Source organism: Lissotriton vulgaris, chromosome 1_1, assembly GCF_964263255.1.
Source record: "Lissotriton vulgaris chromosome 1_1, aLisVul1.2, whole genome shotgun sequence".
NCBI lineage: Eukaryota > Metazoa > Chordata > Amphibia > Caudata > Salamandridae > Lissotriton > Lissotriton vulgaris.
In genome coordinates, this window is record NC_141685.1 from 800,288,966 (window position 1) to 800,312,814 (window position 23,849).

Consider the following 23,849-nt stretch of genomic DNA (forward strand, 5'->3'; position numbering starts at 1 on the left):
ATTGTCCTTTATTTTACAATACAGAATTATAGTCAATATAAAAAGGTTCATGTCTAATTAAGAGCCCCAAAGGGGGGAGGAAAGGAAAGGGAAAGGAAGGGAAGTGCTCAGGGCAGTGTCAAGTCAAAAAGAGATACACACACTCAAAACAGTTCACACATTGTAACAGTTTGCAATTCAAAATCAAAACAAATCTAATACAACAACCCAAATTTTGGGCATCCACTTGAAAGCTATTATAATGTGGACATTCAACGGACACATACACAATTGCAATTGATCAGGGGCATGTGCCGGAGGTCTAAGAAGAAAAGGCCGTCGACGTTTCGACCCCTAGCCGTAGGCTATGTTAAATCCTTATACGGGGTCTTCATCAGGACGTGTGCAGGAGAAGGGAAGGGGGATGGCAGGGGCAATTCTTTCTGTGAAAATTTAAAAACAAGAATCAGAGTAATGTATATAAAGTTGTCATCTTACTCGACATCATCACCAATATAATCAAGGAGTACAATATACCATGGGGTCTGGGCCAAGAACCGGCCTCCGAACATGGAATATGAGTGAGACCAGCCTGTTGTCAGGGTCAAACTCATCGGTATTCAATAAAACAGAGGGAAAATTAACCAATATAGAGCGGACTGTTCTGTCCTGCAAGGAAAATCAATGAGGTCAGGCTACATTTACAGCTAGACACATATCACTAAAACTTAATACACAGGTGAAGGGCGCTGTATGGTTTGGAACAAAAAGCGCCTTGAAGAAAAATAACGTGACAGATCACTCTAGGGATGAGGAGAGACCTCAAAAATAATTACAACTGATAAGCGCCAAGATTAATTGGCATACCTCTAAGTTGATTAGAGATCTTCAGCGGCAAATATATCAGACCCTCGGGTCACGTGCTGGACCTGTAGTTAAAAGGGTGCCACAGTACCCGAATCCTAAGTGAAGGAAAACGGTGGTTTAGAGGAAAGTGGACTTGCTAAACAAGGCTGATTAACACATACATTCAAGAGAGAAAGGGTCAAAGCCACTTACACATATTCGGAGGTTCTTCACTGACAAAGATCTACACGTGAAATAGCCATTTCCGTGTATGGCGGGTAGCGGCGATTAAATCAAGCACTCAGTTCTAGCACTGGAGTTTACAAAGTCGTCAGTGTGATAAAATCCTAGATAGAAAAAACGACTCCGTTAGGGACGTGTGATTTCACTGATACGAATGCAGAGGCTCATTTAACACATACATTCCGTTTTTTTAAAAACCTACACAGTTATTTACCGTTAAATTTTAGAAGGGCTAGGTAGCATGTACATACCAGAGAGAGGTTTCAAGGCCACTTCTGATTTAGTCGAAGGTGCGTCAGCATCATCAGAAAACACGCAAATTAATCGTAGATAACTACCGCGTTGGAGCTGTTGTTGACAAAATTGTCAATATGACCGTATCCTGAATGGGAAAACAGCTTGGTTAAGGAAGCGTGAATGGACCAATTAAGAATGCAGAGGCTGATTCATACATGAATGCTGAGATAGAGATTTACGAGCCACTTACATTTCGCTTGGCAGCTCGTCTGTTGTCAGCTCCGTGAACCAGCTACGCGAAGTTGGGGGCGGGGCTACTGACTCGCCACCTTATTTAAAAGGTTACTGACTCGAGCAGCTACGCGAAGTTGGAGGCGGGGCCACTACTCTACCAACCTTGGAAGGACATAGAAGAGTCACTCAACGGCACTAATTGCTCAGAAATTACGAGACCAACCCGCGAGGTTTGAAAGCGTGGTCGGAGCTACACCACCTCATAGGAAAAAGCAAGCTTAATGGGCAAAACTTAATGCAAAATGAGGGCACAGATAGTTAGATTATGAATCTAGAAAGTAATTTCATATCAATGGGAATAATAGTGATTACCAGTATTATCACAGGTCCATAAATAATACCCTCGAGCAACTCTCACACAGGAGGTTGTACGCGAGCCATCAGTGTGACACAATTAAAATGACAGTTTGCATATTATGTTGATCAAATATCATACACCAGTATTATCACGGGACTTAATGCAAAATGGGGGCACAAATGGTTAGATTATAAATGTCTTGAAAGTACTTCCATATCGATGGAAATAATAGTGAATACCAGAAATACCCTCGAGCAACTCTCACACAGGAGGTTGTACGCGAGACATCAATGTGACACAATTAAATTGACAGTTTACATGTTATTTTGATCAGATATCATACACCAGTATTATCACGGGACCATAAGTAATAACCTCTGCAACTCTCACACAGGAGGTTGTACTTTTTAATATTTATGAATCACCACTAAGATAAGCCTTAAAAGTCCCATAGAGTAGTGTGAAAGATTTAAAAAAAAGGATATGTTTATTTTATGTTTTACAAGACCTGGCAGTGAAAACTCCTCCTAGTCCTTTTCACTGTAACAAGGCTGATAGCCCCATTACCTAGTATGACATTTTTTAAAGAATATTTTTATTGGTACTTATTTCACATAGAGATATACAATACCACAGGAGATGCACATTGTATATTCGCAAGCCTGCTGGTCAAACAGTGGTGATAGACATACAGATTAGAGCCCACTTGATTGTCATCATACAGTTCCCTAGTATCTGAAATTCCTAGTTACCGATCGAAGGGAGGGAGTTTCCCTGGCCCCATTTGCTCTCTTATCTAGTGGTTCATGGGTATGACTCATCTGTCACCTCTCCCATTTCCAACCCATAGTGTCTCATTAAAGCTTACCAAATTTTAGTGAATTTCTTGGGGCATCCTCTGGCATTTTAGGTTACCTGTTTGGCAGCCATATACAGCTCCATGCTCGCCCTCTACTCGCCGACCGTAAGAAGGCCCGGAACACCCCATTTCTTTGCTATGTCTCTTTTAGCAACTACTAGGTCCAAGTTGCATAATATGAGTTTGGGACGGGGGAGGCCTATATCTGAGGGAGTTCCCTGTAGAATGTATGTGGGTCCATGGGTAATTGTGTCTCTACAACATTGTTCAGCTCTGTTATTATCTGTAACCAGTATTTTTTAAAGAGGTGGCAGTCCAGAGTGTATGTATATAGGTGCCTCTTTCCGTCTTACACTGTAGACAAATCTGTTTCTGCTCTTCCCATTACATGTAAGCATGCCCTATCGAAATATGCCCTATGCAGGATCTTACATTGAATCCGGCGTAGTCATAGCTTAATGGCTACCTTTAGCGCTGCCTCCCAGTCAATGTCTTCTAAAACTCCAGTTGTAATTTCCCATTTGGATCTAAGTGTTGTCAAACTATCTGGGATGTTTTTAATCAGGGTTTTTATATATCCACGAGACAGCCTTTTCTGGTATTTCCTCTTGTAAAAGCCTTCCCTCTAGTGGCGCGAATTCAAGAATACCGGAAATATCTAGCTTTTCGGCCTTTCATGCATGTTTTAACTGGAGGTATTTATATCTCTGGGTGTTACTTAGATGGTATTCTTGCTGAAGCGAACTAAATTAGATATAGGAAATTTTCTCTAGGAGGTCTCCCATTTTAGAAATCCCAATTGTGTGCCATTGCCGGAAGCCCTGAAGTTTGCTGATTTCTGGTAGTCTCATTCCCTCCCATAGTGGGATTTCTTACGTGTTTCTTTTGTCCCATTTCATTTGTTCCACGCCTTTCCATGCCTCAATTGTTCTCTGGAATGTAGGTAATAGTTGTTGCAGGCCCTTACCCCTGTAAATGTAGTGAAGGTATATGTGTGTCTGAAATTGAATTCTTTCTAGGGCATAGGTAAGATGGTCTCCTGGCATATGTCCCCATTCATTGATCATGACTAATGTGCCGCCCTATAATAAGAATGCGGAGATCGATCCTTCCATTGTGTCGATTGTGCTGTAGTGTCTGACGTGCCACTCTCGGATGTCCCCCATCTCATAGCAGATCATTGACTATTGCTTTAAAGATTGAGCCCGGTATTTTACTGAATGTGTTCTGCATAATATATAGAAATTTTGTGAGCGAATCATTTTATAAGTGGCTGCTCTATCTGGCAGCATTAGGGGAAGTATCCTCCACCTTTCGACGTCTTCACGGAATTCTGTGAGTATCCGTCTGATGTGGTTAAGACTGGTTGTGTTATTAATGGTCATTGTTAGACCTGACATCATTGGCGTGAGTCTCCCTTCCATTTTTGATGGATTGCCTCCTCTGTTTTGATATGTTTTTTCTGGATTTATGCTTTGGGCACTGTGCCACTGCTAATCAGTGCCACAGTGCAAGTGCTCCCTATGTTAAATTGATGTACTAATTGGATTCCGTGATTGCGCTATTTGATTTATCTGTCAGCCCCTAGTATAGTGCACCATGTGTGCCCAGGGCTTGTAAATCAAATGCTGCTGGTGGGCTTGCAGCACTGGTTGTGCCACTCACAGAAGCATCTTGTAAAGTGTGTCTCAGGCCTGCCATTGCAAGGCCTATGTGCAGTCTAACACTGCCATGTCGACTTGGCCAAGTGCACCCACTTGCCAGTCCCTAAATCTTCCCTTTGCTTCATATTAGACACCCCTATGGTAGGCCCAAGGGCAGGGTGCATTGTAAGTATAAGGTAGGACATGCTCTGATGTGTGTAGCATGTGCTAATAGTGAATTACAGCCATTTTCATTTTTCACTGTTGAAGGCTACTTGTTCTCCATAGGCCAGAATGGGCAGTTAGATTATTACGTTCTTATAATCCTAACTGACTCGGGGAACATGGTAGAAATTCGAGTTTAGTATTCCTGAACCCAGAATAATAAAATACATCTTTTAGTAAAGTTGGTTTTAATATTCTGTGTTTGAAAATACCACTTTTAGAAAGTAGGTCTTTTCTTGCCTAACTATCCAGGCCTGCCTCTGCTGGGTTGTGTATTCCTTGTCTGGGTTTGTGAGTGACAGGCCTGGGTGATTCCAGGAGACAGGCTGGGGCAGCGCGGTGGTGAATAGAGAGATCTGCATCTAGATGGGAGGGAGGAGTTGCACCTGGGACCTCAATAGGGCTGGACCTTCCCTCTACAATGCTGGCTCCACCCCCTGTGGCTTGTCTGATGTCTCTGCCCTGCACTGTGAAAGGAGAGAAGGAATCTTGTCTACAGAGTGCTCCAGAGCTGTATCTTCCCTCTCCTGTGCTTGCTCCACCTCCTGTGGGTCGGCTGATGTCTCTACCCTGCACAGTGAAAGGAAGAAGAGAGTCACGTAAATAAAGTGCTCAGGAACTGGTTTGGACTAGGCAGAGGCCTCTCTGCCTTCAGAGAACAAAGGATTTTGGGGTATAAATATTGGGACACTGATCCCAAGAAATTATATCACTTCTGGAACAAGAAACCTTTCTGCCAAGGAGAAGAACCAAGGAAGCTGCAGGAGTTTGACTGACCCTCTGCCAGTGTGCTGTTTGCTCGGTTGGCCTGCAGTGGTTGCTTCATTGCCAAGGGAAAGGAAAAGCAACTTTGTAAGGACTTTCATCTACAGAATGTTCTCCAAGGGCTTGAACTGTGCTTGCCTCCTGCTGAAGTCTCGGGGACAAAAGACTTCACCTCCAGCTCCCCCTGAATTTCCTTGCTGGGAATTCTGACTCCAGACACTTGCGTGCCGCTGGGAGCTGGAAGCACGACGCATCGATAAGAAGTGTGTCGCCTCCGCAGCTGAAATCTTCGCATCGCCAGAGAAGCGAGCCTTCGCCGCATCTCCCTGGAAGCGTGTTTTCATCGAAGCTGCCTGCTGTCGCACCACGGGAGAAGCGTGACGCCATCGTGAGAGTCGCCATTGCATCACCGGAGAAGCGTGACGCAGGGCCTGTTGTGGCTCCAAAGTACAGAGTTGTCGCAAGGCTGCCAGGGCTTCATCGCATCGCCGCATCAAGGACGCCATCATCTCGCATCGCAACCGGATCGTCGCATTCCTTCAAGGTGCCATCTTGCGCACCGCAACGGGCCCGGAGTCCGAGTATCTACGCATCACCTCTGCACCGGTAAGGGTCACGACGAGTCCCCTACTCTGCGCAAGCATTGAGGCAGGACGCAACCGTTCCCCCGGATCACGAAACTGACACATCTCCCGTTTTGCGAGCCTTTTGTGTACTTTGCATTACGCTTCCAGGTACTTTGTTGAGAACTTTGTCGCATTTAACAGCAACTTGAACTAAGCAACTTTAATAATCTTTTAAGTAATCTTAATCATAGTATTGTGGATGTTTGTCATTTGTGGTCTTGTATTAAGTCTATATAAAGAATACTTATTTTTTATAAAACCTGTGTTGTGTCCATCTGTAGTGTTATCACTGTATTACTGTGTATATTCACAAATGCTTAACACACTGCCTCTGAGATAAGCCTGTCTGCTCGTGCCAAGCTACCAAGGGAGTGAGCAGGGGTTATCTAGGAGTGTAATCCCCTTATCTTGACTCAGAAGTAAGGATCCCTATTTCGACAAAGGCGAATACCATTGCCAACTAGAGACCCCCAGATCTAACAGTCATATACGAGCATAGGTATCTGAATCCCTCTACAGAGACTCGTAGTTGACCCAGAAGGTCTTGTGTCTCCAAGGTTCCCCCCCACTAAGTAAATACTGGATTTATACCAATTTATTTTAATATCCTGTATGTTCAACATACTCTTTGAATATTTGCTGTATAAGGGGAGTGTTGTGATTGGGTCTGTGACTTAAAGGAGAATGCCATCAGCATAAAGGTAGATCTGTTCATCTCTCAATTGCCCCCCAGTGTCTCTGAAGCCTCTGATGTCCAGATGTGTTCGAATCATGCACGCCAATCGTTCCAATACTAAAGAGAACAGCAGGGGGAACAGCGGGCATCCCTGTCTGGTTCCCCTCTCCACCGGTAAGTCTGAAGACAGTGCTCCGTTCACTCGAACCCTAGCCTGTAGGGTTAATATATACCAACTCCACCCAGGCCATGAAGGTGAGACCATATCCATTGGCAACCCATTGGGCCCGGGAGTTATCCCAGACTTTTGTTTGCCTATAGCATCCATAACCTCTGTTAGGGTGAGATCTGAGTCTAAGGCCTACCTATTTTAGTCAGGGAGAGTGGGGGTGTCAATGGTGTTAAGGTAACTGCCAATTTGAGGGTCTTCTACTAACTTCCTAGCTTTTTAGAAGTTTACATAATATCGTGCAAATACCTACGCAATATGTTTAGCTGTCATGCATGTCTCTCCTCTTTCCTATATCTCTACTATTAATCTTGTTTCCCTTTCTTTCTTACCCAGCCATGCTAATGACCTCTCTGCCCTGTCTCTAGTCTCATAGAGACAGTGATGTGTGGTCAGGATCTGGGCTTTTGCCTCCTGGCTAGCCAATGTTCAGTATTCTTTGCAAGTGATTGCTATTTGATGTTGTATCAGCGGATCAGCTGTCTTGCCTATTTGACCTTCAAGATCTAATAATTTTAGTTCCAGACCCTGATCTCCCTTGTCTCTTTCCTTTTCTTGTGTGTTATGATTTTTTTGTGCCCTGTCTTGATGTACCGTCTTGTATGCTTCCCATAAGGTGACCACCGAAAGGAAAAGAGCGTTCGTATTCACGGAAGTACATCTCTGAGTCAGTTCGGATCTCTTTTGCTACTGAATGTCCCGTAGGTCCCAGGCCTGGAGCCTCCATCCCTGGCGCTGTCCCAGCGATTCCCCTCCCACCATCAACCAGAGAGGCGAGTGGTCCGATAGTCCTCTAGGTAGGTATTCTGCCCTGTCTACCCTTTTTATCTCTACTACCGGTGCAAAGAGGTAATCCAGTCTCGAGAATACTTTATGTGCTCCTGAGTAAAGGAGTGTGTACTTTGCAATGGGTGTTGTCTACACCAGAGATCAGAGAGTTCTATGGTGTGCATAAAGTCGACAAGTGGTGTCTTCCCATATGGTCCGGTGGTTGTACGGTCTGTCAGAAGGTTTACTACATTATTAAAGTCCCCTCCCCCCCATTATGTGTGTTGAGGGTTCAGACTCTAGGAGTATCCTTGCCACTTTGCCGAGAGTTTGTTTTTGCAGTCTTGGGGGTGCTTAAACTCTAATCAGGGTTAAATGTCTCCAACCCCAGAGTCTCTGTACTACGACATAAGTCCTGTTGGGGTCTATCCAGGTTTTATCAATGTGGAATGGAATTGTTTCCTTTACTAATATTGTGACCTCTCTAGCTCCAGATGTGAATCCAAGAGTGTTGTAAATGCCCCTTCCTAAAAAGGCACATTGTGTGCCTCTAACATGTCGATTCTTGCAGTACGATGATATCAGGTTTAAGCCTTCGGAAATATCTGGCCATCAGCCCTCTCTTCATTTTGCTCCCTAGACCGTTGACATTCCATGTCAGTACTGAGTATTTCCCCTCACCTGGCTATTATGGCTAATGTCAATGTGGGGATTCAGCTCTGTCTTGTGTCGGATCCATTGACCCATCTTGTTGCGTTTGTTTTTAATGTCTCTCTTTCCCCTTCCTGGTGATCTAAATAACTTTCTTTGATAAGCCCAACGTTTCTAATCCCAAAGCAAACCCATCCACCCCACTCTGTCCCACCACCTACGCACTTTCCTCAACTGGTTAACATGACAACTGTGATGTAGGTCTAGTCTGAGAAGTCTGTGTCCCCGCACTCACCTGCCAGAAGTTCCATTCATCTCAATCTTCATTGCAGCCTTCCTGTTGTTGTTGTGGTGGTATCTCCATGGTGTTGTCTTCTGGTGTCAATTTTTCTATGTGTGTAATCTTTTGGGGGAGTGGGTGATCGCTATCTTTTCCTGCTGAGTGATCTTCTTCGCATGGGTCTGAGGAGGGTGGCCCCGGGTTCTACAGTTGGTTTGAATCTCACGTGTTATCCTTCTTAGATCCTTGAATCAGAAGTCTTGTTCTGGTTCGCAGATCCGTACCCATGATCGAACTGCGTTAGAGCATCGCTACTTAAAACGTAGAGCATCATGCAGAATTCTGTGATGATATCAACCAGAGTGCGAAGGAACACATTAAACGGGTTGGGTGCCATGCAGGGTCGCTTTACGTTATCTGCAGCTCCCTAGGCTAGTGTAACTCCGACTTAATGTGTTGTGTTTTTCTGAGAAAAGTTGCTGCCTTCGGCGGATGATGTGTGTGCGTTGGAATATCGTTTCGATTCACAGAAAGCAGTGGGTATTGTTGCCCTCATCTATAAATGTGCAAATCACTTAAAGACCCTGGACGTATTAGCAGTTTTTTGTCACATGTCAAAAGCGTTAGAAAGCCCAACCTTATGTCCTGACTAGCGTTTGGAGATTAGACAGTACGTAATACATGAAAGCCTTCAAACTGTGTCTTATTACAGTCGAGTTGAGTCTCCAGTGACCTGTCATAAAGAAATGACGTAGCTGCCCAGATGTAATAAGTGATCACAGTTGCTTTGTGATGTCACAGTTCATTCTGCTTAAGCCAGCAGCAGCCAAGGCGAATGGCTGGTTACAGAGCTGCGGTTTAACCAAAATTAGTGTTGGATTTTCCTCCTTGCGATCTTTATTTTCTAAGACGAACAGTGATCAGCAGAAAGAAGGTATTTATGGCAAGATAGTCATTCTTTGCTTGCTATGGATAATTACAGTTAAGATGCTATCCAACTTCATGTTCCTACTACACATGCTGAGCAAAAGCATTTTCTAAAAATCTAACTTAAACGTATTCAAATATTTTTTGCAACAAGTTACCAACTGCGCTTTTGTGTTTCATTTACTTTTATTTGTGTCGCCAGCCATGCTGTCCATTTCATATGAAAGAGCAAGGACGACTTCTAGGAACTAAACAGGTTATGGGAGGGGTAGTAGTGTGATTATGTTTTGTAAGCAGCAAAATACCCTCTGCCTTAGGATACTGCAAGTCACTTTTGAGGTCCATGACTTAATAGAAAGAGCTCTGCCTTTGTTTGGCCTCTTCTGTTTATGGTCATGTAAATCCACCTGGACTTCCAGTGTCCCTATACAGCACAGCAGAGGTCGCTTTATCTGTTTTGTTAATATAGCCAGCTCGTCTCTTTGTGCGTGGTACATGGAAACACCTAAGAGGGATGGCTGGTGTAATTAGACAGCCTCCTGAGATCATTGGCGTGCGGTTGTTACACAATGACGTAGATAATTGTCTCTATTCTGTTGCCACCTACCGTTTACCATGTGTAACGTAACTAGTGCACAAGTAAAGCGCCTCAAATCTTCCGGTTCGAGTTCGCGCTATATAAATCTGCAAAACAAAAAATGAGCCAGCCAGCATGCTTTGATGGTGGCAGTAAAAGTCCTCCTCTTGGGAGCCACCGAGCCTCCCACGAGCCTGCGCGAGGCTCCGAACGCTGCACCATTCAGAATGAGAAGAGTGAAAGGAGCCGACGCCAAGGCTTGAGCTGCGAGACTCGAGTGTCACAGCCTTTCCTGTCACGTGACCGGGGACGAAATTTGCATACCCATAATGCCGTGTCACTTGTGCGTCCTGCTGTTGGTTCGTTTGTGTCGACCAGTATCTTGGCAGCTTTCCGGATTGCAAGGCTTATCACGAGATTGTTGTATTTTTAAGGGTTGTCAATGATGAACTTCTGTAAGTAAATCACCCTAATATTCTGTGGAAAGTTGTTTCGTGGCTCCACAGTCAGAGACCGTTATAGTCATACTCTGGTTTCTCTTCAAACCGAATAAATCTTTCGCCTTTTACTAACGATTTCCGTGGAGAGGAACATTAAAGAGTTTCACTCAATTTTTGTAAGCTCTGCTGCTGCAGGGTTATTCTTACTTAGTAAAAGAAAGAAAAGCCAGGTAGCACTTTATCGTTACATGTATTGTAATTACTGTCACTTATTAGTAGTACGGTGAAACGTGTTTTACTGCGATAGGGGCTCTTTGATATATTTTATTTATTTATTTTTGGTGCGTTGGGGATAAAAAGGAAGCGAATTACATGCCGGCCCTCCCTACTTTATTTTTTATATTAACCATTTTGCAACAATTAATACAAAAAAATGATCCCCGCCTCATTATTCATTTGCGCATGCATACGCGGACCTACAGAAATGCCCACGTCATCGCTCTTTTTTTTTTCCTTCCTTTTGGTCCTGCTGCACAGCATCTTTCCAATGCTACCTAACATTGCCGAAAAGCATTGGCAAAGCCGATAGTCAGCATTTTGCCTCTCTGCCAGTGCTTGTTTTCTTACAGCTGCTGATGCAGCCTTATATGCTGCAAGTTGAAAACACACTGGCTCGTTCACTGTCTCGGAAAGAAGATCAATGAGCCAGCCAGCATGCCTTGTTGATGGTGACATGTAAAAGTCCTCCTCTTGGGAGCCACTGCTCAGAATGAGAAGAGTGAAAGGAGCCGAAACTAAGGCTTGAGCTGCGAGACTCGAGTGTCACAGCCTTTCCTGTCACGTGACCGGGGACGAAATTTACATACCCATAATGCCGAGTCACTTGTGCTTCCTGCTGTTGTTTAGTTTGAAACAACAAGTATTTTGCCAAAGTACCGCATTACAAGGCTTTTTACGGGTAGTTGAATTTCGAATGGTTATCAATGATGCCCGTTGTGAAGTAAATCACCCTGATATTGCGTGGAAAGTTGTTTCTTGGGTCCACAGTCAGCGAAAATTTAGTGTATACTCTGGTTTCTCTTCAAACCGAATAAATCTTTCGCCTTTTACTAAAGATTTCCGTGGAGAGGAACATTAAAGAGTTTCACTCAATTTTTGAAAGCCCTGCTTCTGCAGGGTTACCCTTATGTGGTTAAGAAAAGTACATGAATCATCAAGCTGACCATATAGTCTTTGCGGATTAGTTTAAGCTTTAGTTTAGTATTACTTTATCGTAGTTCGGATGAATGATTTTTACTGCGACGCGCTTAAATTATAATTTGTCACATGATATATAATAAGTACTCATGCCACTCAAACATCGCCCTATCTGAAAGACTTCACTGATGTGATATACGGCAAGCAACGCTATAGAACACCAGATAAGGAAGGATCAATTGGGAAATAAAACACATAACTGTTTCCAATCTGGGGTTTATTTCTGGATCGTCTCTCGCTTCTCCTGTCTCATTGAATATTGAAATATTATTGAAAACCCCTCTTTGACTCAAATTGTAAAAGTGCATTACAATATACATATTTAAAGAATGCCATTGCCTAGCCTCCTGCTTTAAATTTGGTGTATCAGGTTAAATCCCGCAGACTTAACCTGCGATGATCCTGGAGAAATGACGTAACCCGTGCCTTGAAAAAGCAAGCATTAGCAAAGGCAGTAAGTCGTACCTATGCGAGATCTAATATCTTTGTCTATGCTTTTCCTTAGCCAGGTACAGTAGCGCGTTACAAAAGAGGGGTTTTACCCATGCAGTCGCGGGGACCTGGGCGTTTAAGTGTTAAGTGTAGAGAGGGGTCCCCACAAGGAGAAAGTGTCATGTGTAACGTGTATGTATGTGTTAAATGAGCCTCTGCATTCGTATCAGTGAAATCACACGTCCCTAACGGAGTAGTTTTTTCTATCTAGGATTTTATCACACTGACGACTTTGTAAACTCCAGTGCTAGAACTGAGTGCTTGATTTAATCGCCGCTACCCACCATACACGGAAATGGCTATTTCACGTGTAGATCTTTGTCAGTGAAGAACCTCCGAATATGTGTAAGTGGCTTTGACCCTTTCTCTCTTGAATGTATGTGTTACTCAGCCTTGTTTAGCAAGTCCCCTTTCCTCTAAACCACCGTTTTCCTTCACTTAGGATTCGGGTACTGTGGCACCCTTTTAACTACAGGTCCAGCACGTGACCCGAGGGTCTGATATATTTGCAGCTGAAGATCTCTAATCAACTTAGAGGTATGCCAATTATTCTTGGCGCTTATCAGTTGTAATTATTTTTGAGGTCTCTCCTCATCCCTAGAGTGATCTGTCACGTTATTTTTCTTCAAGGCGCTTTTTGTTCCAAACCATACAGCGCCCTTCACCTGTGTATTAAGTTTTAGTGATATGTGTCTAGCTGTAAATGTAGCCTGACCTCATTGATTTTCCTTGCAGGACAGAACAGTCCGCTCTATATTGGTTAATTTTCCCTCTGTTTTATTGAATACCAATGAGTTTGACCCTGACAACAGGCTGGTCTCACTCATATTCCATGTTCGGAGGCCGGTTCTTGGCCCAGACCCCATGGTATATTGTACTCCTTGATTATATTGGTGATGATGTAGAGTAAGATGCCGACTTTATATACATTACTCTGATTCTTGTTTTTAAATTTTCACAGAAAGAATTGCCCCTGCCATCCCCCTTCCCTTCTCCTGCACACGTCCTGATGAAGACCCCGTATAAGGATTTAACATAGCCTACGGCTAGGGGTCGAAACGTCGACGGCCTTTTCTTCTTAGACCTCCGGCACATGCCCCTGATCAATTGCAATTGTGTATGTGTCCGTTGAATGTCCACATTATAATAGCTTTCAAGTGCATGCCCAAAATTTGGGTTGTTGTATTAGATTTGTTTTGATTTTGAATTGCAAACTGTTACAATGTGTGAACTTTTTTGAGTGTGTGTATCTCTTTTTGACTTGACACTGCCCTGAGCACTTCCCTTCCCTTTCCTTTCCTTCCCCCCCCCTTTGGGGCTCTTAATTAGACATGAACCTTATTATATTGACTATAATTCGGTATTGTAAAATAAAGGACAATACTCGTCATTAACTTGATTTATATCTCCTGATTAATGGTTGTGCTAGTCAATGTTAGTGTGTGTTACACATGACACTTTCTCCTTGTGGGGACCCCTCTCTACACTTACCAGGTACAGTAGGCGGCAGCTGTGCAGCATGGATGAATGTAAAACATAAAAGTGCGATGACACGGTCAATGCTTGCTGCTTTACAGTGCTTTTCTATTTGATTTTAAAACCATGCTGCACAGCCGCCTCTCATCTGTACAACATGGCAAAAAAACACTGACAAAGTCAATACACCTTCCATAGGCGAGACCTATTGACTTTATCAATGGTTAGAGGAAAAAGCGCTATGATATGGCTAGCCCTGTCCGTGTCTGGTTGATTTTTTTCCTGGCAGGAGGAGGCGGGGAAAGGGGCAAGCAACAAGGGGTGAGGGTGAGAAAGACTAGGCAAGCAACAATAGGGGGGAGGGTGGGTACAGGACAAGCAACAATGTGGAAAGGATGTCCGGGTATGGGTCAAACAATGATGATGGAGGGTGGCAGGGGGACAAGGCAAGCAACAATGGGGGAGGGGCAGAGGGAATGGCTCATGTAGCAACGCAGTGGGGGATGGAGACGGGGTAAGCAATAACGATGTGGCAACAATGTGGGAGGGGGGCAGGGGCACCATGCACGCAACAAAGGTGGAAGGGAAGCAGGTCAAGTAGCAACGCAGGTGGGGGACAGGGCAAGCAAGCGCAACAGGGCAACAGCGCAGGAGGGGGACGGGCAAGTAACGATGCGGAGTGGGATGTGGGAGGAGGGAGACAGCCATCAAGCAAATTAACTCTTATCAAGTGCTACAACTTAAATAAAGATGTACCTCTGGAAGCGCCCGACCAGTGAACGGACACTGACCTCCGACCATAAGAAGCACTTGGTTCATGCTCCACTGAGGCGACAAACATGAAGAGAAAGTGAAAGTGGCATTCGCTGTCCAATGAGAAGCAAGAAAATTAGAGTGACAATTAAGTCAACAAATGGTAATTAACGGGCAGGCTCTAAGCCCCTTGAATTTAAACCAAATATCCCGCAAGCGACAGCGCTTGCATTATCTCAGATGAGACCTAAAAATGAATGTGATCTGGTATTGTATTGTATTGTATATTGGATTTATATAGCGCTTATCTCTAAGCGCTTGCCTTGGGAACCCGTCCTGGCTTTTTCCCTGTGAGATAGCCCCTACAGGGCATCCCCAAGGTGAAAGCCAGGCATCCCGTTGCGGGGGGCCGTTGTGGAGATTAAGCAAGCTTAGGCCCAGAGTTGCAGAGTGTGAACCCATGATTAGGTCAGGCACCGAAGCGAGAATTATCGAGTCCGTGGACATTTGAGCTCAAGACCCCGCCGCGTCGGGAATTGAACCCTTGTCCCAGGTCTGACCTCTGCTTCAGGGTCTGCCTGCTCTAACCAGTGAGCCACACTTCTCCACTGGTGTGATATATTCTGGTGCTCATGTAATGAACTCTGATGCCCTTGGGCCAAGCTTGTGCTATGTACATTTTTTTGTAAAAAAATCCCCTTCTAAGTGATCCTTCCACATTACATCCTGGTTTCTGTAATTTCAACTAAACTTGAATTCCCACAAACCATTGTGTTCTATATAAATACACCTCCTGTTTGGTGCACTCCAGCTGCAATCAAAATATAGCTTGCAAATTAACACTGGCTCATCAGAACTAGATTCAGGCTGAATTTAAGTCATTGGTTTCCCACTCTGTATTCCCAAAAGGCACTACAATTCAGCAATACCTTTCAGTGGCGTCACTAGGGTTGATGTCACCCAGTGCGGATAACTCATGGTGTCACCCCCTCACGACTTACCCCATGAATCCATGATGGACCTCCTCGAGGAGATGTATGGCCAGCTCTTCTTATCAGTCTTTACCACTTTATACAAGAACATCCCGGCACTTCTCATCAACTGAACAGAAATATTAATGGGGAATAATGCACTGTTCTGCTCTACTGCACTTTTATTGGGGCATGACCAGCACTTCTCAGCAGCTCTATGGAGCTTTCAATGGACACTACTCTGCATCTCTACTACACCTTTTTTGGGATAGTGTCAGCACTTCTCTGCAGCACTTTTGTTAGGACAGTCGCAGCACTTCACAGCAGCTCTATGGCGCTCTCAGTGGAAGGTACCAGCACTTCTAAGTATGTCTACAGTACGTTTAGAAAGAAAGACAGAAGCTGCCTGGGTCAAGGCACAGAACCCGCCGTCTCCGCAAGGCAGTGAACCTCGCTCGGCTTGTAACACGATATTTAATGCCAACTGTACACAAACACTTCCTGCTCTGGGGAGTAACAGCTGCACGTTCTTAACCTAATCCTATTTGTTAAAATGTCGACATAGATAACTTCCAATCCCAGCTTCCCCAGGCCGGCGTTGTGTGATCCGAGGATTCTTAAAAGCGCCAGTTTAAAATCAATCGCCGTTCACAAACTCGGAGCAACTTCTACGCACAAAAGCAAAACGAGGTTAGAAACAAGCGGAGTCTGTAAATGGAGGTGTGTTTCTTCCACTTCTACAAGAATGGTGACGTCTAAGTGCATGATGCCATTAAAGAACAAGCATTTGCAATGCAATAGGTCACACATTAGGAAAGTTTGAGCTATTGGTATTGTAAATGACAAATATTTTATTTATGTGTTGGTTTTGAAAATAGCGAAATTAATAGCTTTGTCATTTACAATGCCAATAGTCCTCTGCCTCTCGGCCTTCCACATCGGGTGTCACTTCCATGTTTAACAAGCATTGGCAAAGCCAATAGGTCTGCCCAATGGTTTGTAGGCACGCTACACAGCGTCCGCAATGCTGTGCAGCATAGCTAAAGTCAAATGTAAAAAACGTAGCCTGGCTGCCAGCCTCATTGTGTAAGCATCATGCATGTTCGTTGACAAAATTACATGGACACTCTGTTTTTGAGATACTGATCCAAGTAAGATCGGTAATCAAAAAAAAAAAAACATGCAAAAGCGTTTTTAAATACTTTTTAAAGCAATCGGGGAAAAAGAAACAAGGGGTGAAGCAACATGGGGAGGGCAGGGGAACACAGTAGCAAAACGGGGAAAGGCAGAGGGACACCAAAGCAACAGGAGGATGGTAGAGATGTAAAAGCAAGATGGGGAGGGCGCATATCTCGCGCTCCCCCGCTTAAATCTTAAATACCCCGTATTTTGCTTTTCGCTTATATTATTGTTTCCATGAGCGCCGCCTCTGGCACAGGCACCGCAAGCCCGGCCTTCCCATAAATCATTTCAAGATGAAAGGGGTTTAAAGAGATGGCGGGGCTTTATTCCTGGGAAGTCAGGAGGGCGCCGGTGTGAAGAGCTGAGCTGGGATGAATCAGCCGGGAATCACATGGTGAGCTCGGCTGCACTGCTTGGCTGGGATCCAGGGGGCTTACGGTGGACGAGTACAGGCAGGGGTGAATTCCTCCTTGGTTTAAAGAGGTCGTTCCCCGGCAGATGCTGGCTGCAGCTTCCAAGCACCGACGCCCTCTATTGCACACGTCAAGGAGCCAGCACCGTGCCCGTCCACAGGTGCCCGGATGCCTCTGGCGCACCAGCTGCCGCACTGTTCACACTATGGACTCACTTTGGATGGCAGCGTGAGATGTTGCAAACGCCTTTCAACCTTTATCAGCTACAGTATTGCTTCTGGTTATTTATAAAACGATGTTATAATTACAGATATTTAAATACATGGCGTGGTGTATATGGAGACGCGGAGAAGAACACCTGCCCTTATAAATAAGTTATAACTAAATATATATCTAGATAGACACAAATCTAGGTCTGTTGTAATTCAATTATAGTTAAGATTGCTTTGAACGTTCTATCCGGAAATAAAGCAATCGCTTTTTGCCGATAACAGTTCATTCTCAAACAAATGGCACCGAATTTCGAAAGGTTCCAGCGGGTTCCTTCAGCATGTGGAATCTGGCGAGCACTTGGCAAGGATTTCATATTTTGAACCACGTTTCTCGAAGTCTTTGTGTAACACATTGAACTCGGCTCTTAAACATCGGAATAGCGCAACACTGCATAAAAATGAACAAACTATACCGTACACGTACAACCTATGGAAAACACGGGCGCTGTCACAAACGGTGGCAAGTACCTCCACACCTTTTAAAACAAGGTTTCAGATTGCTTTGTGTAATTATGAGTGATATTTCAACCGACCTTCCATTATAAACAAGTCCCGCGGCGACCCGGAAGCTCTTGGCCGGCCGGCCAATCCGGTCGCGGCCGACCGGAAGTCCCGCCTCCCGAGGTCCGCGAGCTGCCGGCGCATGGAGCGCCCTACCTGTCCGAATCAGCCCGGGTCCCCAGGAGGGGGCCGGGGAGAAGGAGGAGTGTGGCGCCTGTTGCGGGGCTCCTCGGACCTGAGGGAGCCCCGATTGTGAAGAGGAGACGAGACGCGCCGTGAGGCGCGGAGCGCGAGAGGAGCCCGCCGGAAGAGCGCAGTCGGTGAGTGGGGCCCAGGGCTGAAGTGAAGTGCGTGCGTGCCTGTGTGTATGCCTGGGAGGGGTGGGGGAGGGGGAGGGGGAGTGTGTGCGCGCGTGTGTGCGTGTGGGAATGTGTGTGCGCATGCGTGACTGTGTGATTGAGAGACAATGCGAGGTAGGGGATAGTGTGCCTGTATGTGTGTCGTATGCCTGCGTGTGCATGCGCGCGCCTGTGTGTGTGTGTGCGTGCATGCAGAGGGGTGGGGGCTGCCTGTGTGTGTGTGTGAGCAAGGGATTTGATTCGCGCATGCGCAGCTACCAGACGCTCGCTCCCGAGGTGAAATCTGACCTCGTCAAAGCGCGCGTCTGGTAGCTGTCCTCATTCCTAAATACGGGCCACAATAGGTCTGAAGCAGACACCTCAATGCTCACGCATTGAGGGTTAGGTCTGCTCGACCTAAAAAGGGGACGTAGGTTCAAATCCCTGCTCCGCTGTAGACCAAAATGTGTGATCTAAGGAAAACGTTGATCTTATTGTGGCGCAGTTAGTGAAAACTGGGAGCGCTTAGAAACAGTTTAAAGACGAGCGCTATAAAAACAGGGACATTCTGTTCAGCTTAGCAATGCATTCCCTCAATATCGCATGGTGTTCGAGTCAGTCCAACTGGTTGGGTTAATGCGCACACCGCTGAAATCTGTATGCAAATAAAGTTCACGTTTGAATCCCGGAGCCACGTCACATTAGTGACATTTCGAACGTCGTAGCCTAATTGGACAATAATCATCACATGGGGGTGTCACCCCATGTGATGGTGTTACCCCCCCCCCCCCCGCACCCCTAGTAACGCCACTTCATGTTTGATTTATCTTTCCTCTTTATTACATATCAGCACTGTAATAAATAGGCAAGCATTTGCCAAGCCAATAGGCCCTACTTCAGAATGCCAACACACGTAAACAAACAGAGGCATTCACAAATTCTGGTCCCATGTGTTGCATGCACAAGTTCTGTATACTTCATTAACGCTTCCCCTGTTTTCTATGCCAACGCTAGGGATAAAAAGCAGCTAGAAAGAAATGCTTTCTACATAGGATGCATACAGGACATGAATCAATTAATTATTTCAAACAGAGCGATTGTTGAGTGTACTTTTCAAATGTAAACTAATCCCTCTTGCGTTCCACAGGTAGCACTACATACAAGGTGCAATTATATAACAAATAGCCAACAGAATGAAGTGACAAAATGATACTGCTCTGGGTGGATCCAAAGCCCACTCCATGTTTATTAAACAGCACTGGCATTAATACATTGTGCTGACTGGTGTGCTCTCAAGGTAGACTCGACAACAGAAGAGGGCCCCCCACTCTCCTGTTGTCAACCCAGGCTCTTTTATTAGGGTTACTGGAAGAGGCGGGGGCATGAAAAGCCATGTGATAATCACAATGGTATAGAGTCAAATGTGTTTTTTTATAATCTGAAAAAAAGCTGTACTTTTAATTACAGGTGCCTTCTCTCTGCCAAGCAAATAAGCGCTATAGTAGCCAATATCTATACCATTATCAATACAATTTTTGATGTGCTTTACCATAACATAGTCGGGCCAGATTTACTAGTTAGTCATGCAGTACAGTGCGGCAGTTGTCAAATGCTGCGCTGCGTGAGGAGAGAGCAGGAGAAAGCCATAATTACCTAAAAATGGCACACTCCTCCCCTCTCACTAACGCTGGTGCGGAAATGTGTGGTCTTGTGCCATGGACACCTTTTTTATAATAGTGCAAGGGTGTCTCCTTGAGTCTAGCATACGTTGTGTTCTGGAAAGTCCTTCCAGTCCAAAATACTAGGCTTAGACTCAATTTAAACCTTTTCCCACTTTGTATGTCTGCTGTGCCGTGCAGCACACATACAAAGTCAGAAAAAAAAGAAGAGATAAAAGCATTTCTCCTTCATAGCACCTATCTGAAATGGGTGCTATTTTCTGACGCTAAACCCGGTCTACTTTTTCAAGCAAATATGACTTCGTGTCAGAAACCTTGGGTAGTTGCATGGGAAGGCCCATGCACCACCGATGCAATACCCCATGATGGGAAGGCCCATGCACTACCCATGCAATACCCCATGGTGCTAAGTAACGCACGCATAGCGCTACTTTGCATTCCTTTCAAGAGATTTTCTGGTGTAAAACAGATTTTATGCTGAAAAGTAAATGGGTGCATATAGATTTAGCTTAATTTTGCGTCGCTTTTGTGATGCAAACACTGCGTAAAATCTTAATAAACAGACCCCTCAGTTTAAGAACCACTATCCACTCCATTGTATCGGGTGTAGCATTTTTATTTTAAGCTGAACTATCTATATATAAAACTTTACGTTCTTAAGAGCTTCACAGATTTCAGCAAAATCCCTACTGACAAGGAGAACTTATCCTCTAATACAGTGGTTCCCAAACTTTTGACGCCTGAGGACCCCCACTGAATCACTACTGGAAGCTGGGGACCCCCAAGTGATTTGTACAATTTAAATTTCTTTTTAAAAATACCTTTTGACGCAGCAGCAATTTAAAGAGGAAGACAGCCTGAATTGGGTCTATTGGCATGGACATGTATGCATACAGCAGTGTATTATTTAGTGGTACACGAATCCTGCTCTCAGCCATAGCAGCTCCTCTACATTCTCATTCTAGAGCCTTGGAGTGGGGACCCTTCCTTACAGTAACAGGTTGAATGATTGTGAATTATTAGCATTTTTACCTATTCACAGTTTAAGAAGGTCTAATATATTATACAATTATGAAGCATGTTTTAATAAAGACATGCCCCAAGGAGCAACAAATATTGTGAAAATTCTAACAGGATAGTGCACAAAGCGATGAGTCCCAGTGTACAGAGCAAATTCAAGGTTTATATTAGGAGTTCATCATGGAAGTGCAAGAAATGGCAGGAAGGTATCTGCACAGGAGGCATATTGTTTCAGCGAGATCATGGAACAATGCTATGCCAATTACCATAAACCCCTGTTAGACATAATCTTTAGTCACAGACAGAACAACATTTTACCACCAAGAGGTGAGCAGTGCAGTTAAGGCATATTTCAGAGAGGCCTCGCGTGGCACCTGACATGACCCTCCCCTGTTAGGATGCCCACTGCCCCATCCCTTGCCAACAACAAACTGCAAAGGCTACACAGAATAAGAGCTTGATATGTCTAAATATGAAAGCTTGACAGCACACATAATGTGTTGCCTGTATTTTCATTGTTGTGTCTGTGACTGCTGTTGTCTATATTCCCTCGCTGCCTGTAAGTGGTCCGTGCCCCTTTTTCTTCCCTCTGTTCCCCTCGCTGTCCCCGTGCTCTCTCTGCCCGGTCTTTCCTTATGTACCCCTCGCTGCCCTGTGTCTCTGCCCGGATTTCCCTTCTGTTCCCCCTCGTTTCTCCCTGCCTCTCTGCCCGTTCTGCCTTCTGTTCTTAGCTGCCCCTATATTTCTGATTGATTGATAAGCTTTTATTCGATATGCAAGATATCTTGTAAGCGTACACACAATACAGCCATTTACAAAACTACAAAAAACATCATTTAAAAGGCAATATCAGATGCACATTAAAAAAGTAAAAGGACATGTAGTGCCAAGAATAAATTAGCTAAAAATGAATTAAACCGCTACTGACAGTCTCTTGCATCGAATCAACCAAAACTGTTTTAAAAATTTGGCTATACCACATACAATAGGGGGAGAAGTATCTGTAAGTAGGATGCGCAGGGCTACTAAATAACTACGTGTGCCCATATTCCGGCAAAGGGGTTTAAGCCAAAAGCTCCTGGGCTTTGCATAATCCGGGCATTCGAATAGTATATGCACAATGGACTCTATCCCACTTTGATACCAGGGACCCAAGTGGAAGCGAGCCCACTCTAAATTTAAAATACAGTGCTCGGTCAAGTGGAAGAGTAATTAGGTCCAGATAAGGCTCAAAGACTACAACATCTTTTACTATTAAAAAGGCAGCTGTGGACTTGCAATGTTCCGGGTTTATAACTAGCTGATCCGCAACCCAGTTCCAGTACAGTCTCTTCAACACCTCTTTTGGTGGAGCTGATCTTAATAGCCAACAGTCCCCCAGACCGATTTTCTCCAGAAGTTTTTTAGTGTCTCTCAACCATCTTATTTTTGCCCAACCGCCCAAGCTCATTATCTCCGCCAACCCATCAGCATACGATTTTAACTCTTCACCCCTCCAAATTCGTGTCCATAGAAGGAGAGGGCGAAGCCGGGCTTGGTCTTTAATGTTTTTACAGCCTGTATCCAACAGCACCGGTACTGTTAGTGTGCTCGGAGGGATGGCGATTATGGATTTTAGGAGCTTACTCTCTGCTGTTGCCAAGGCGTCCAGACAGCAATGCCCCCACAGTTCGGCCCCATACAAGGCTGATGTTACTACCTTAGCCTTGTAGATGTCAATTACTGGGGTAAGCGACCTCCTAGGTGATGCCCGGAATTCCCTCAGGAGGGCTCCTCCTACTCTCTTGTGGTTGAGGACCATCTTAGCAATGTGTGGTGCCCAGTTCATGCTATCCGTAATCTGAATACCAAGGTAGTCAAATTCTGATACTTTCTCCAAGGCAACAGAGTTAAGAATAGGAGGGCGGCCCACTTTCCTTGGAGGATTTAGGACTAGGAACTTAGTTTTATCCACGTTGATTACTAGTCCCTTTGCAACACAGAAATCCTGGAAACGGGTTAGCAGTTTCTGGAGGCCTTGCGGAGTCTTGGAGATCAAAAGCGTGTCATCCGCGAAGAGCAGGGTGGGGATCCGCACTCCTCCGAGACAGGGGGCGTCGGCTGGTTCTTGCTGGAGATATTCCACCACCCCATTCACATATAGTGAGAAAAGGGTAGGCGCCAGAACGCATCCCTGCCTCACACCCCTAGACACTGGTATTTTCTCTGTTAGCTCTCCATTTCTCCCCCAGCGGACCTGAGCAAAGGTATGGGTGTGGAGGCTAATGAGGAGAGATAAGATGTAAGGAGGCAATCCCAGGTCGTAAAGCACCCTCCATAATTCCTCCCGGGGGACTAGGTCAAAGGCAGTCCTTAGGTCTATAAAGGCCAGATATAGACTGCCCTTGCCTAGCTCCACCACCTTCCACCCCAGAAGTGCCAGCCTGAACACCTGCTCTATTGTCCCCATTCCTGCCCGAAAACCTGCCTGGAAGTCTGATAATATTTTATTTTCCTCCACCCAGTGGAGAATCCTACCAAGTATAGCTTTGCCTGCTATCTTTTGGGTGGAGTCTATCAGACTTATTGGGCGGTAGTTCCCCGGGATTTCTCTACATCCTTTTTTATAAATCGGGACCACTACTGCCCCCTTCCAGGAATCGGGCACTGGCCCTCCCATCATGATGTCGTTAAGGAGAGCTGCAATAACCCTTCCCCACTCCACTGGGTATGCCCGCATAAGATCCCCCGGGAGGCCGTCTGGACCAGCTGCCTTGCGGGGGGCTACCCATCCAATTACCTTTTCGATCTCCAAAGATGTAAAGAGATCATAGGTATGGGGTTCGAATGCTAGTGGGGAGATCGCCCTAACATTTAGTTCCCCGTCTGCCGGGAGGTATAACGCCCCAAAATGTTTTACCCAGCTTTGTGGGGGGATATTACAGGGTCTCAT

The 23,849-nt window shown here is 45.1% G+C and overlaps 1 protein-coding gene and 2 non-coding genes across 3 annotated transcripts in view; all 3 read left to right on the forward strand.

Annotated features, from left to right (window-relative positions):
• COP1 (COP1 E3 ubiquitin ligase) overlaps nt 1-23,849 on the forward strand; it is a 917,107-nt gene that overhangs the window by 129,109 nt on the left and 764,149 nt on the right. The window lies entirely within an intron of this gene.
• Nucleotides 10,648-10,762, forward strand: LOC147747863 (U5 spliceosomal RNA). Its single transcript, XR_015300449.1, has one exon. It is a non-coding gene; the product is annotated as a U5 spliceosomal RNA (small nuclear RNA).
• On the forward strand, nt 11,629-11,743 carry LOC147747864 (U5 spliceosomal RNA). The gene has a single exon (XR_015300426.1). It is a non-coding gene; the product is annotated as a U5 spliceosomal RNA (small nuclear RNA).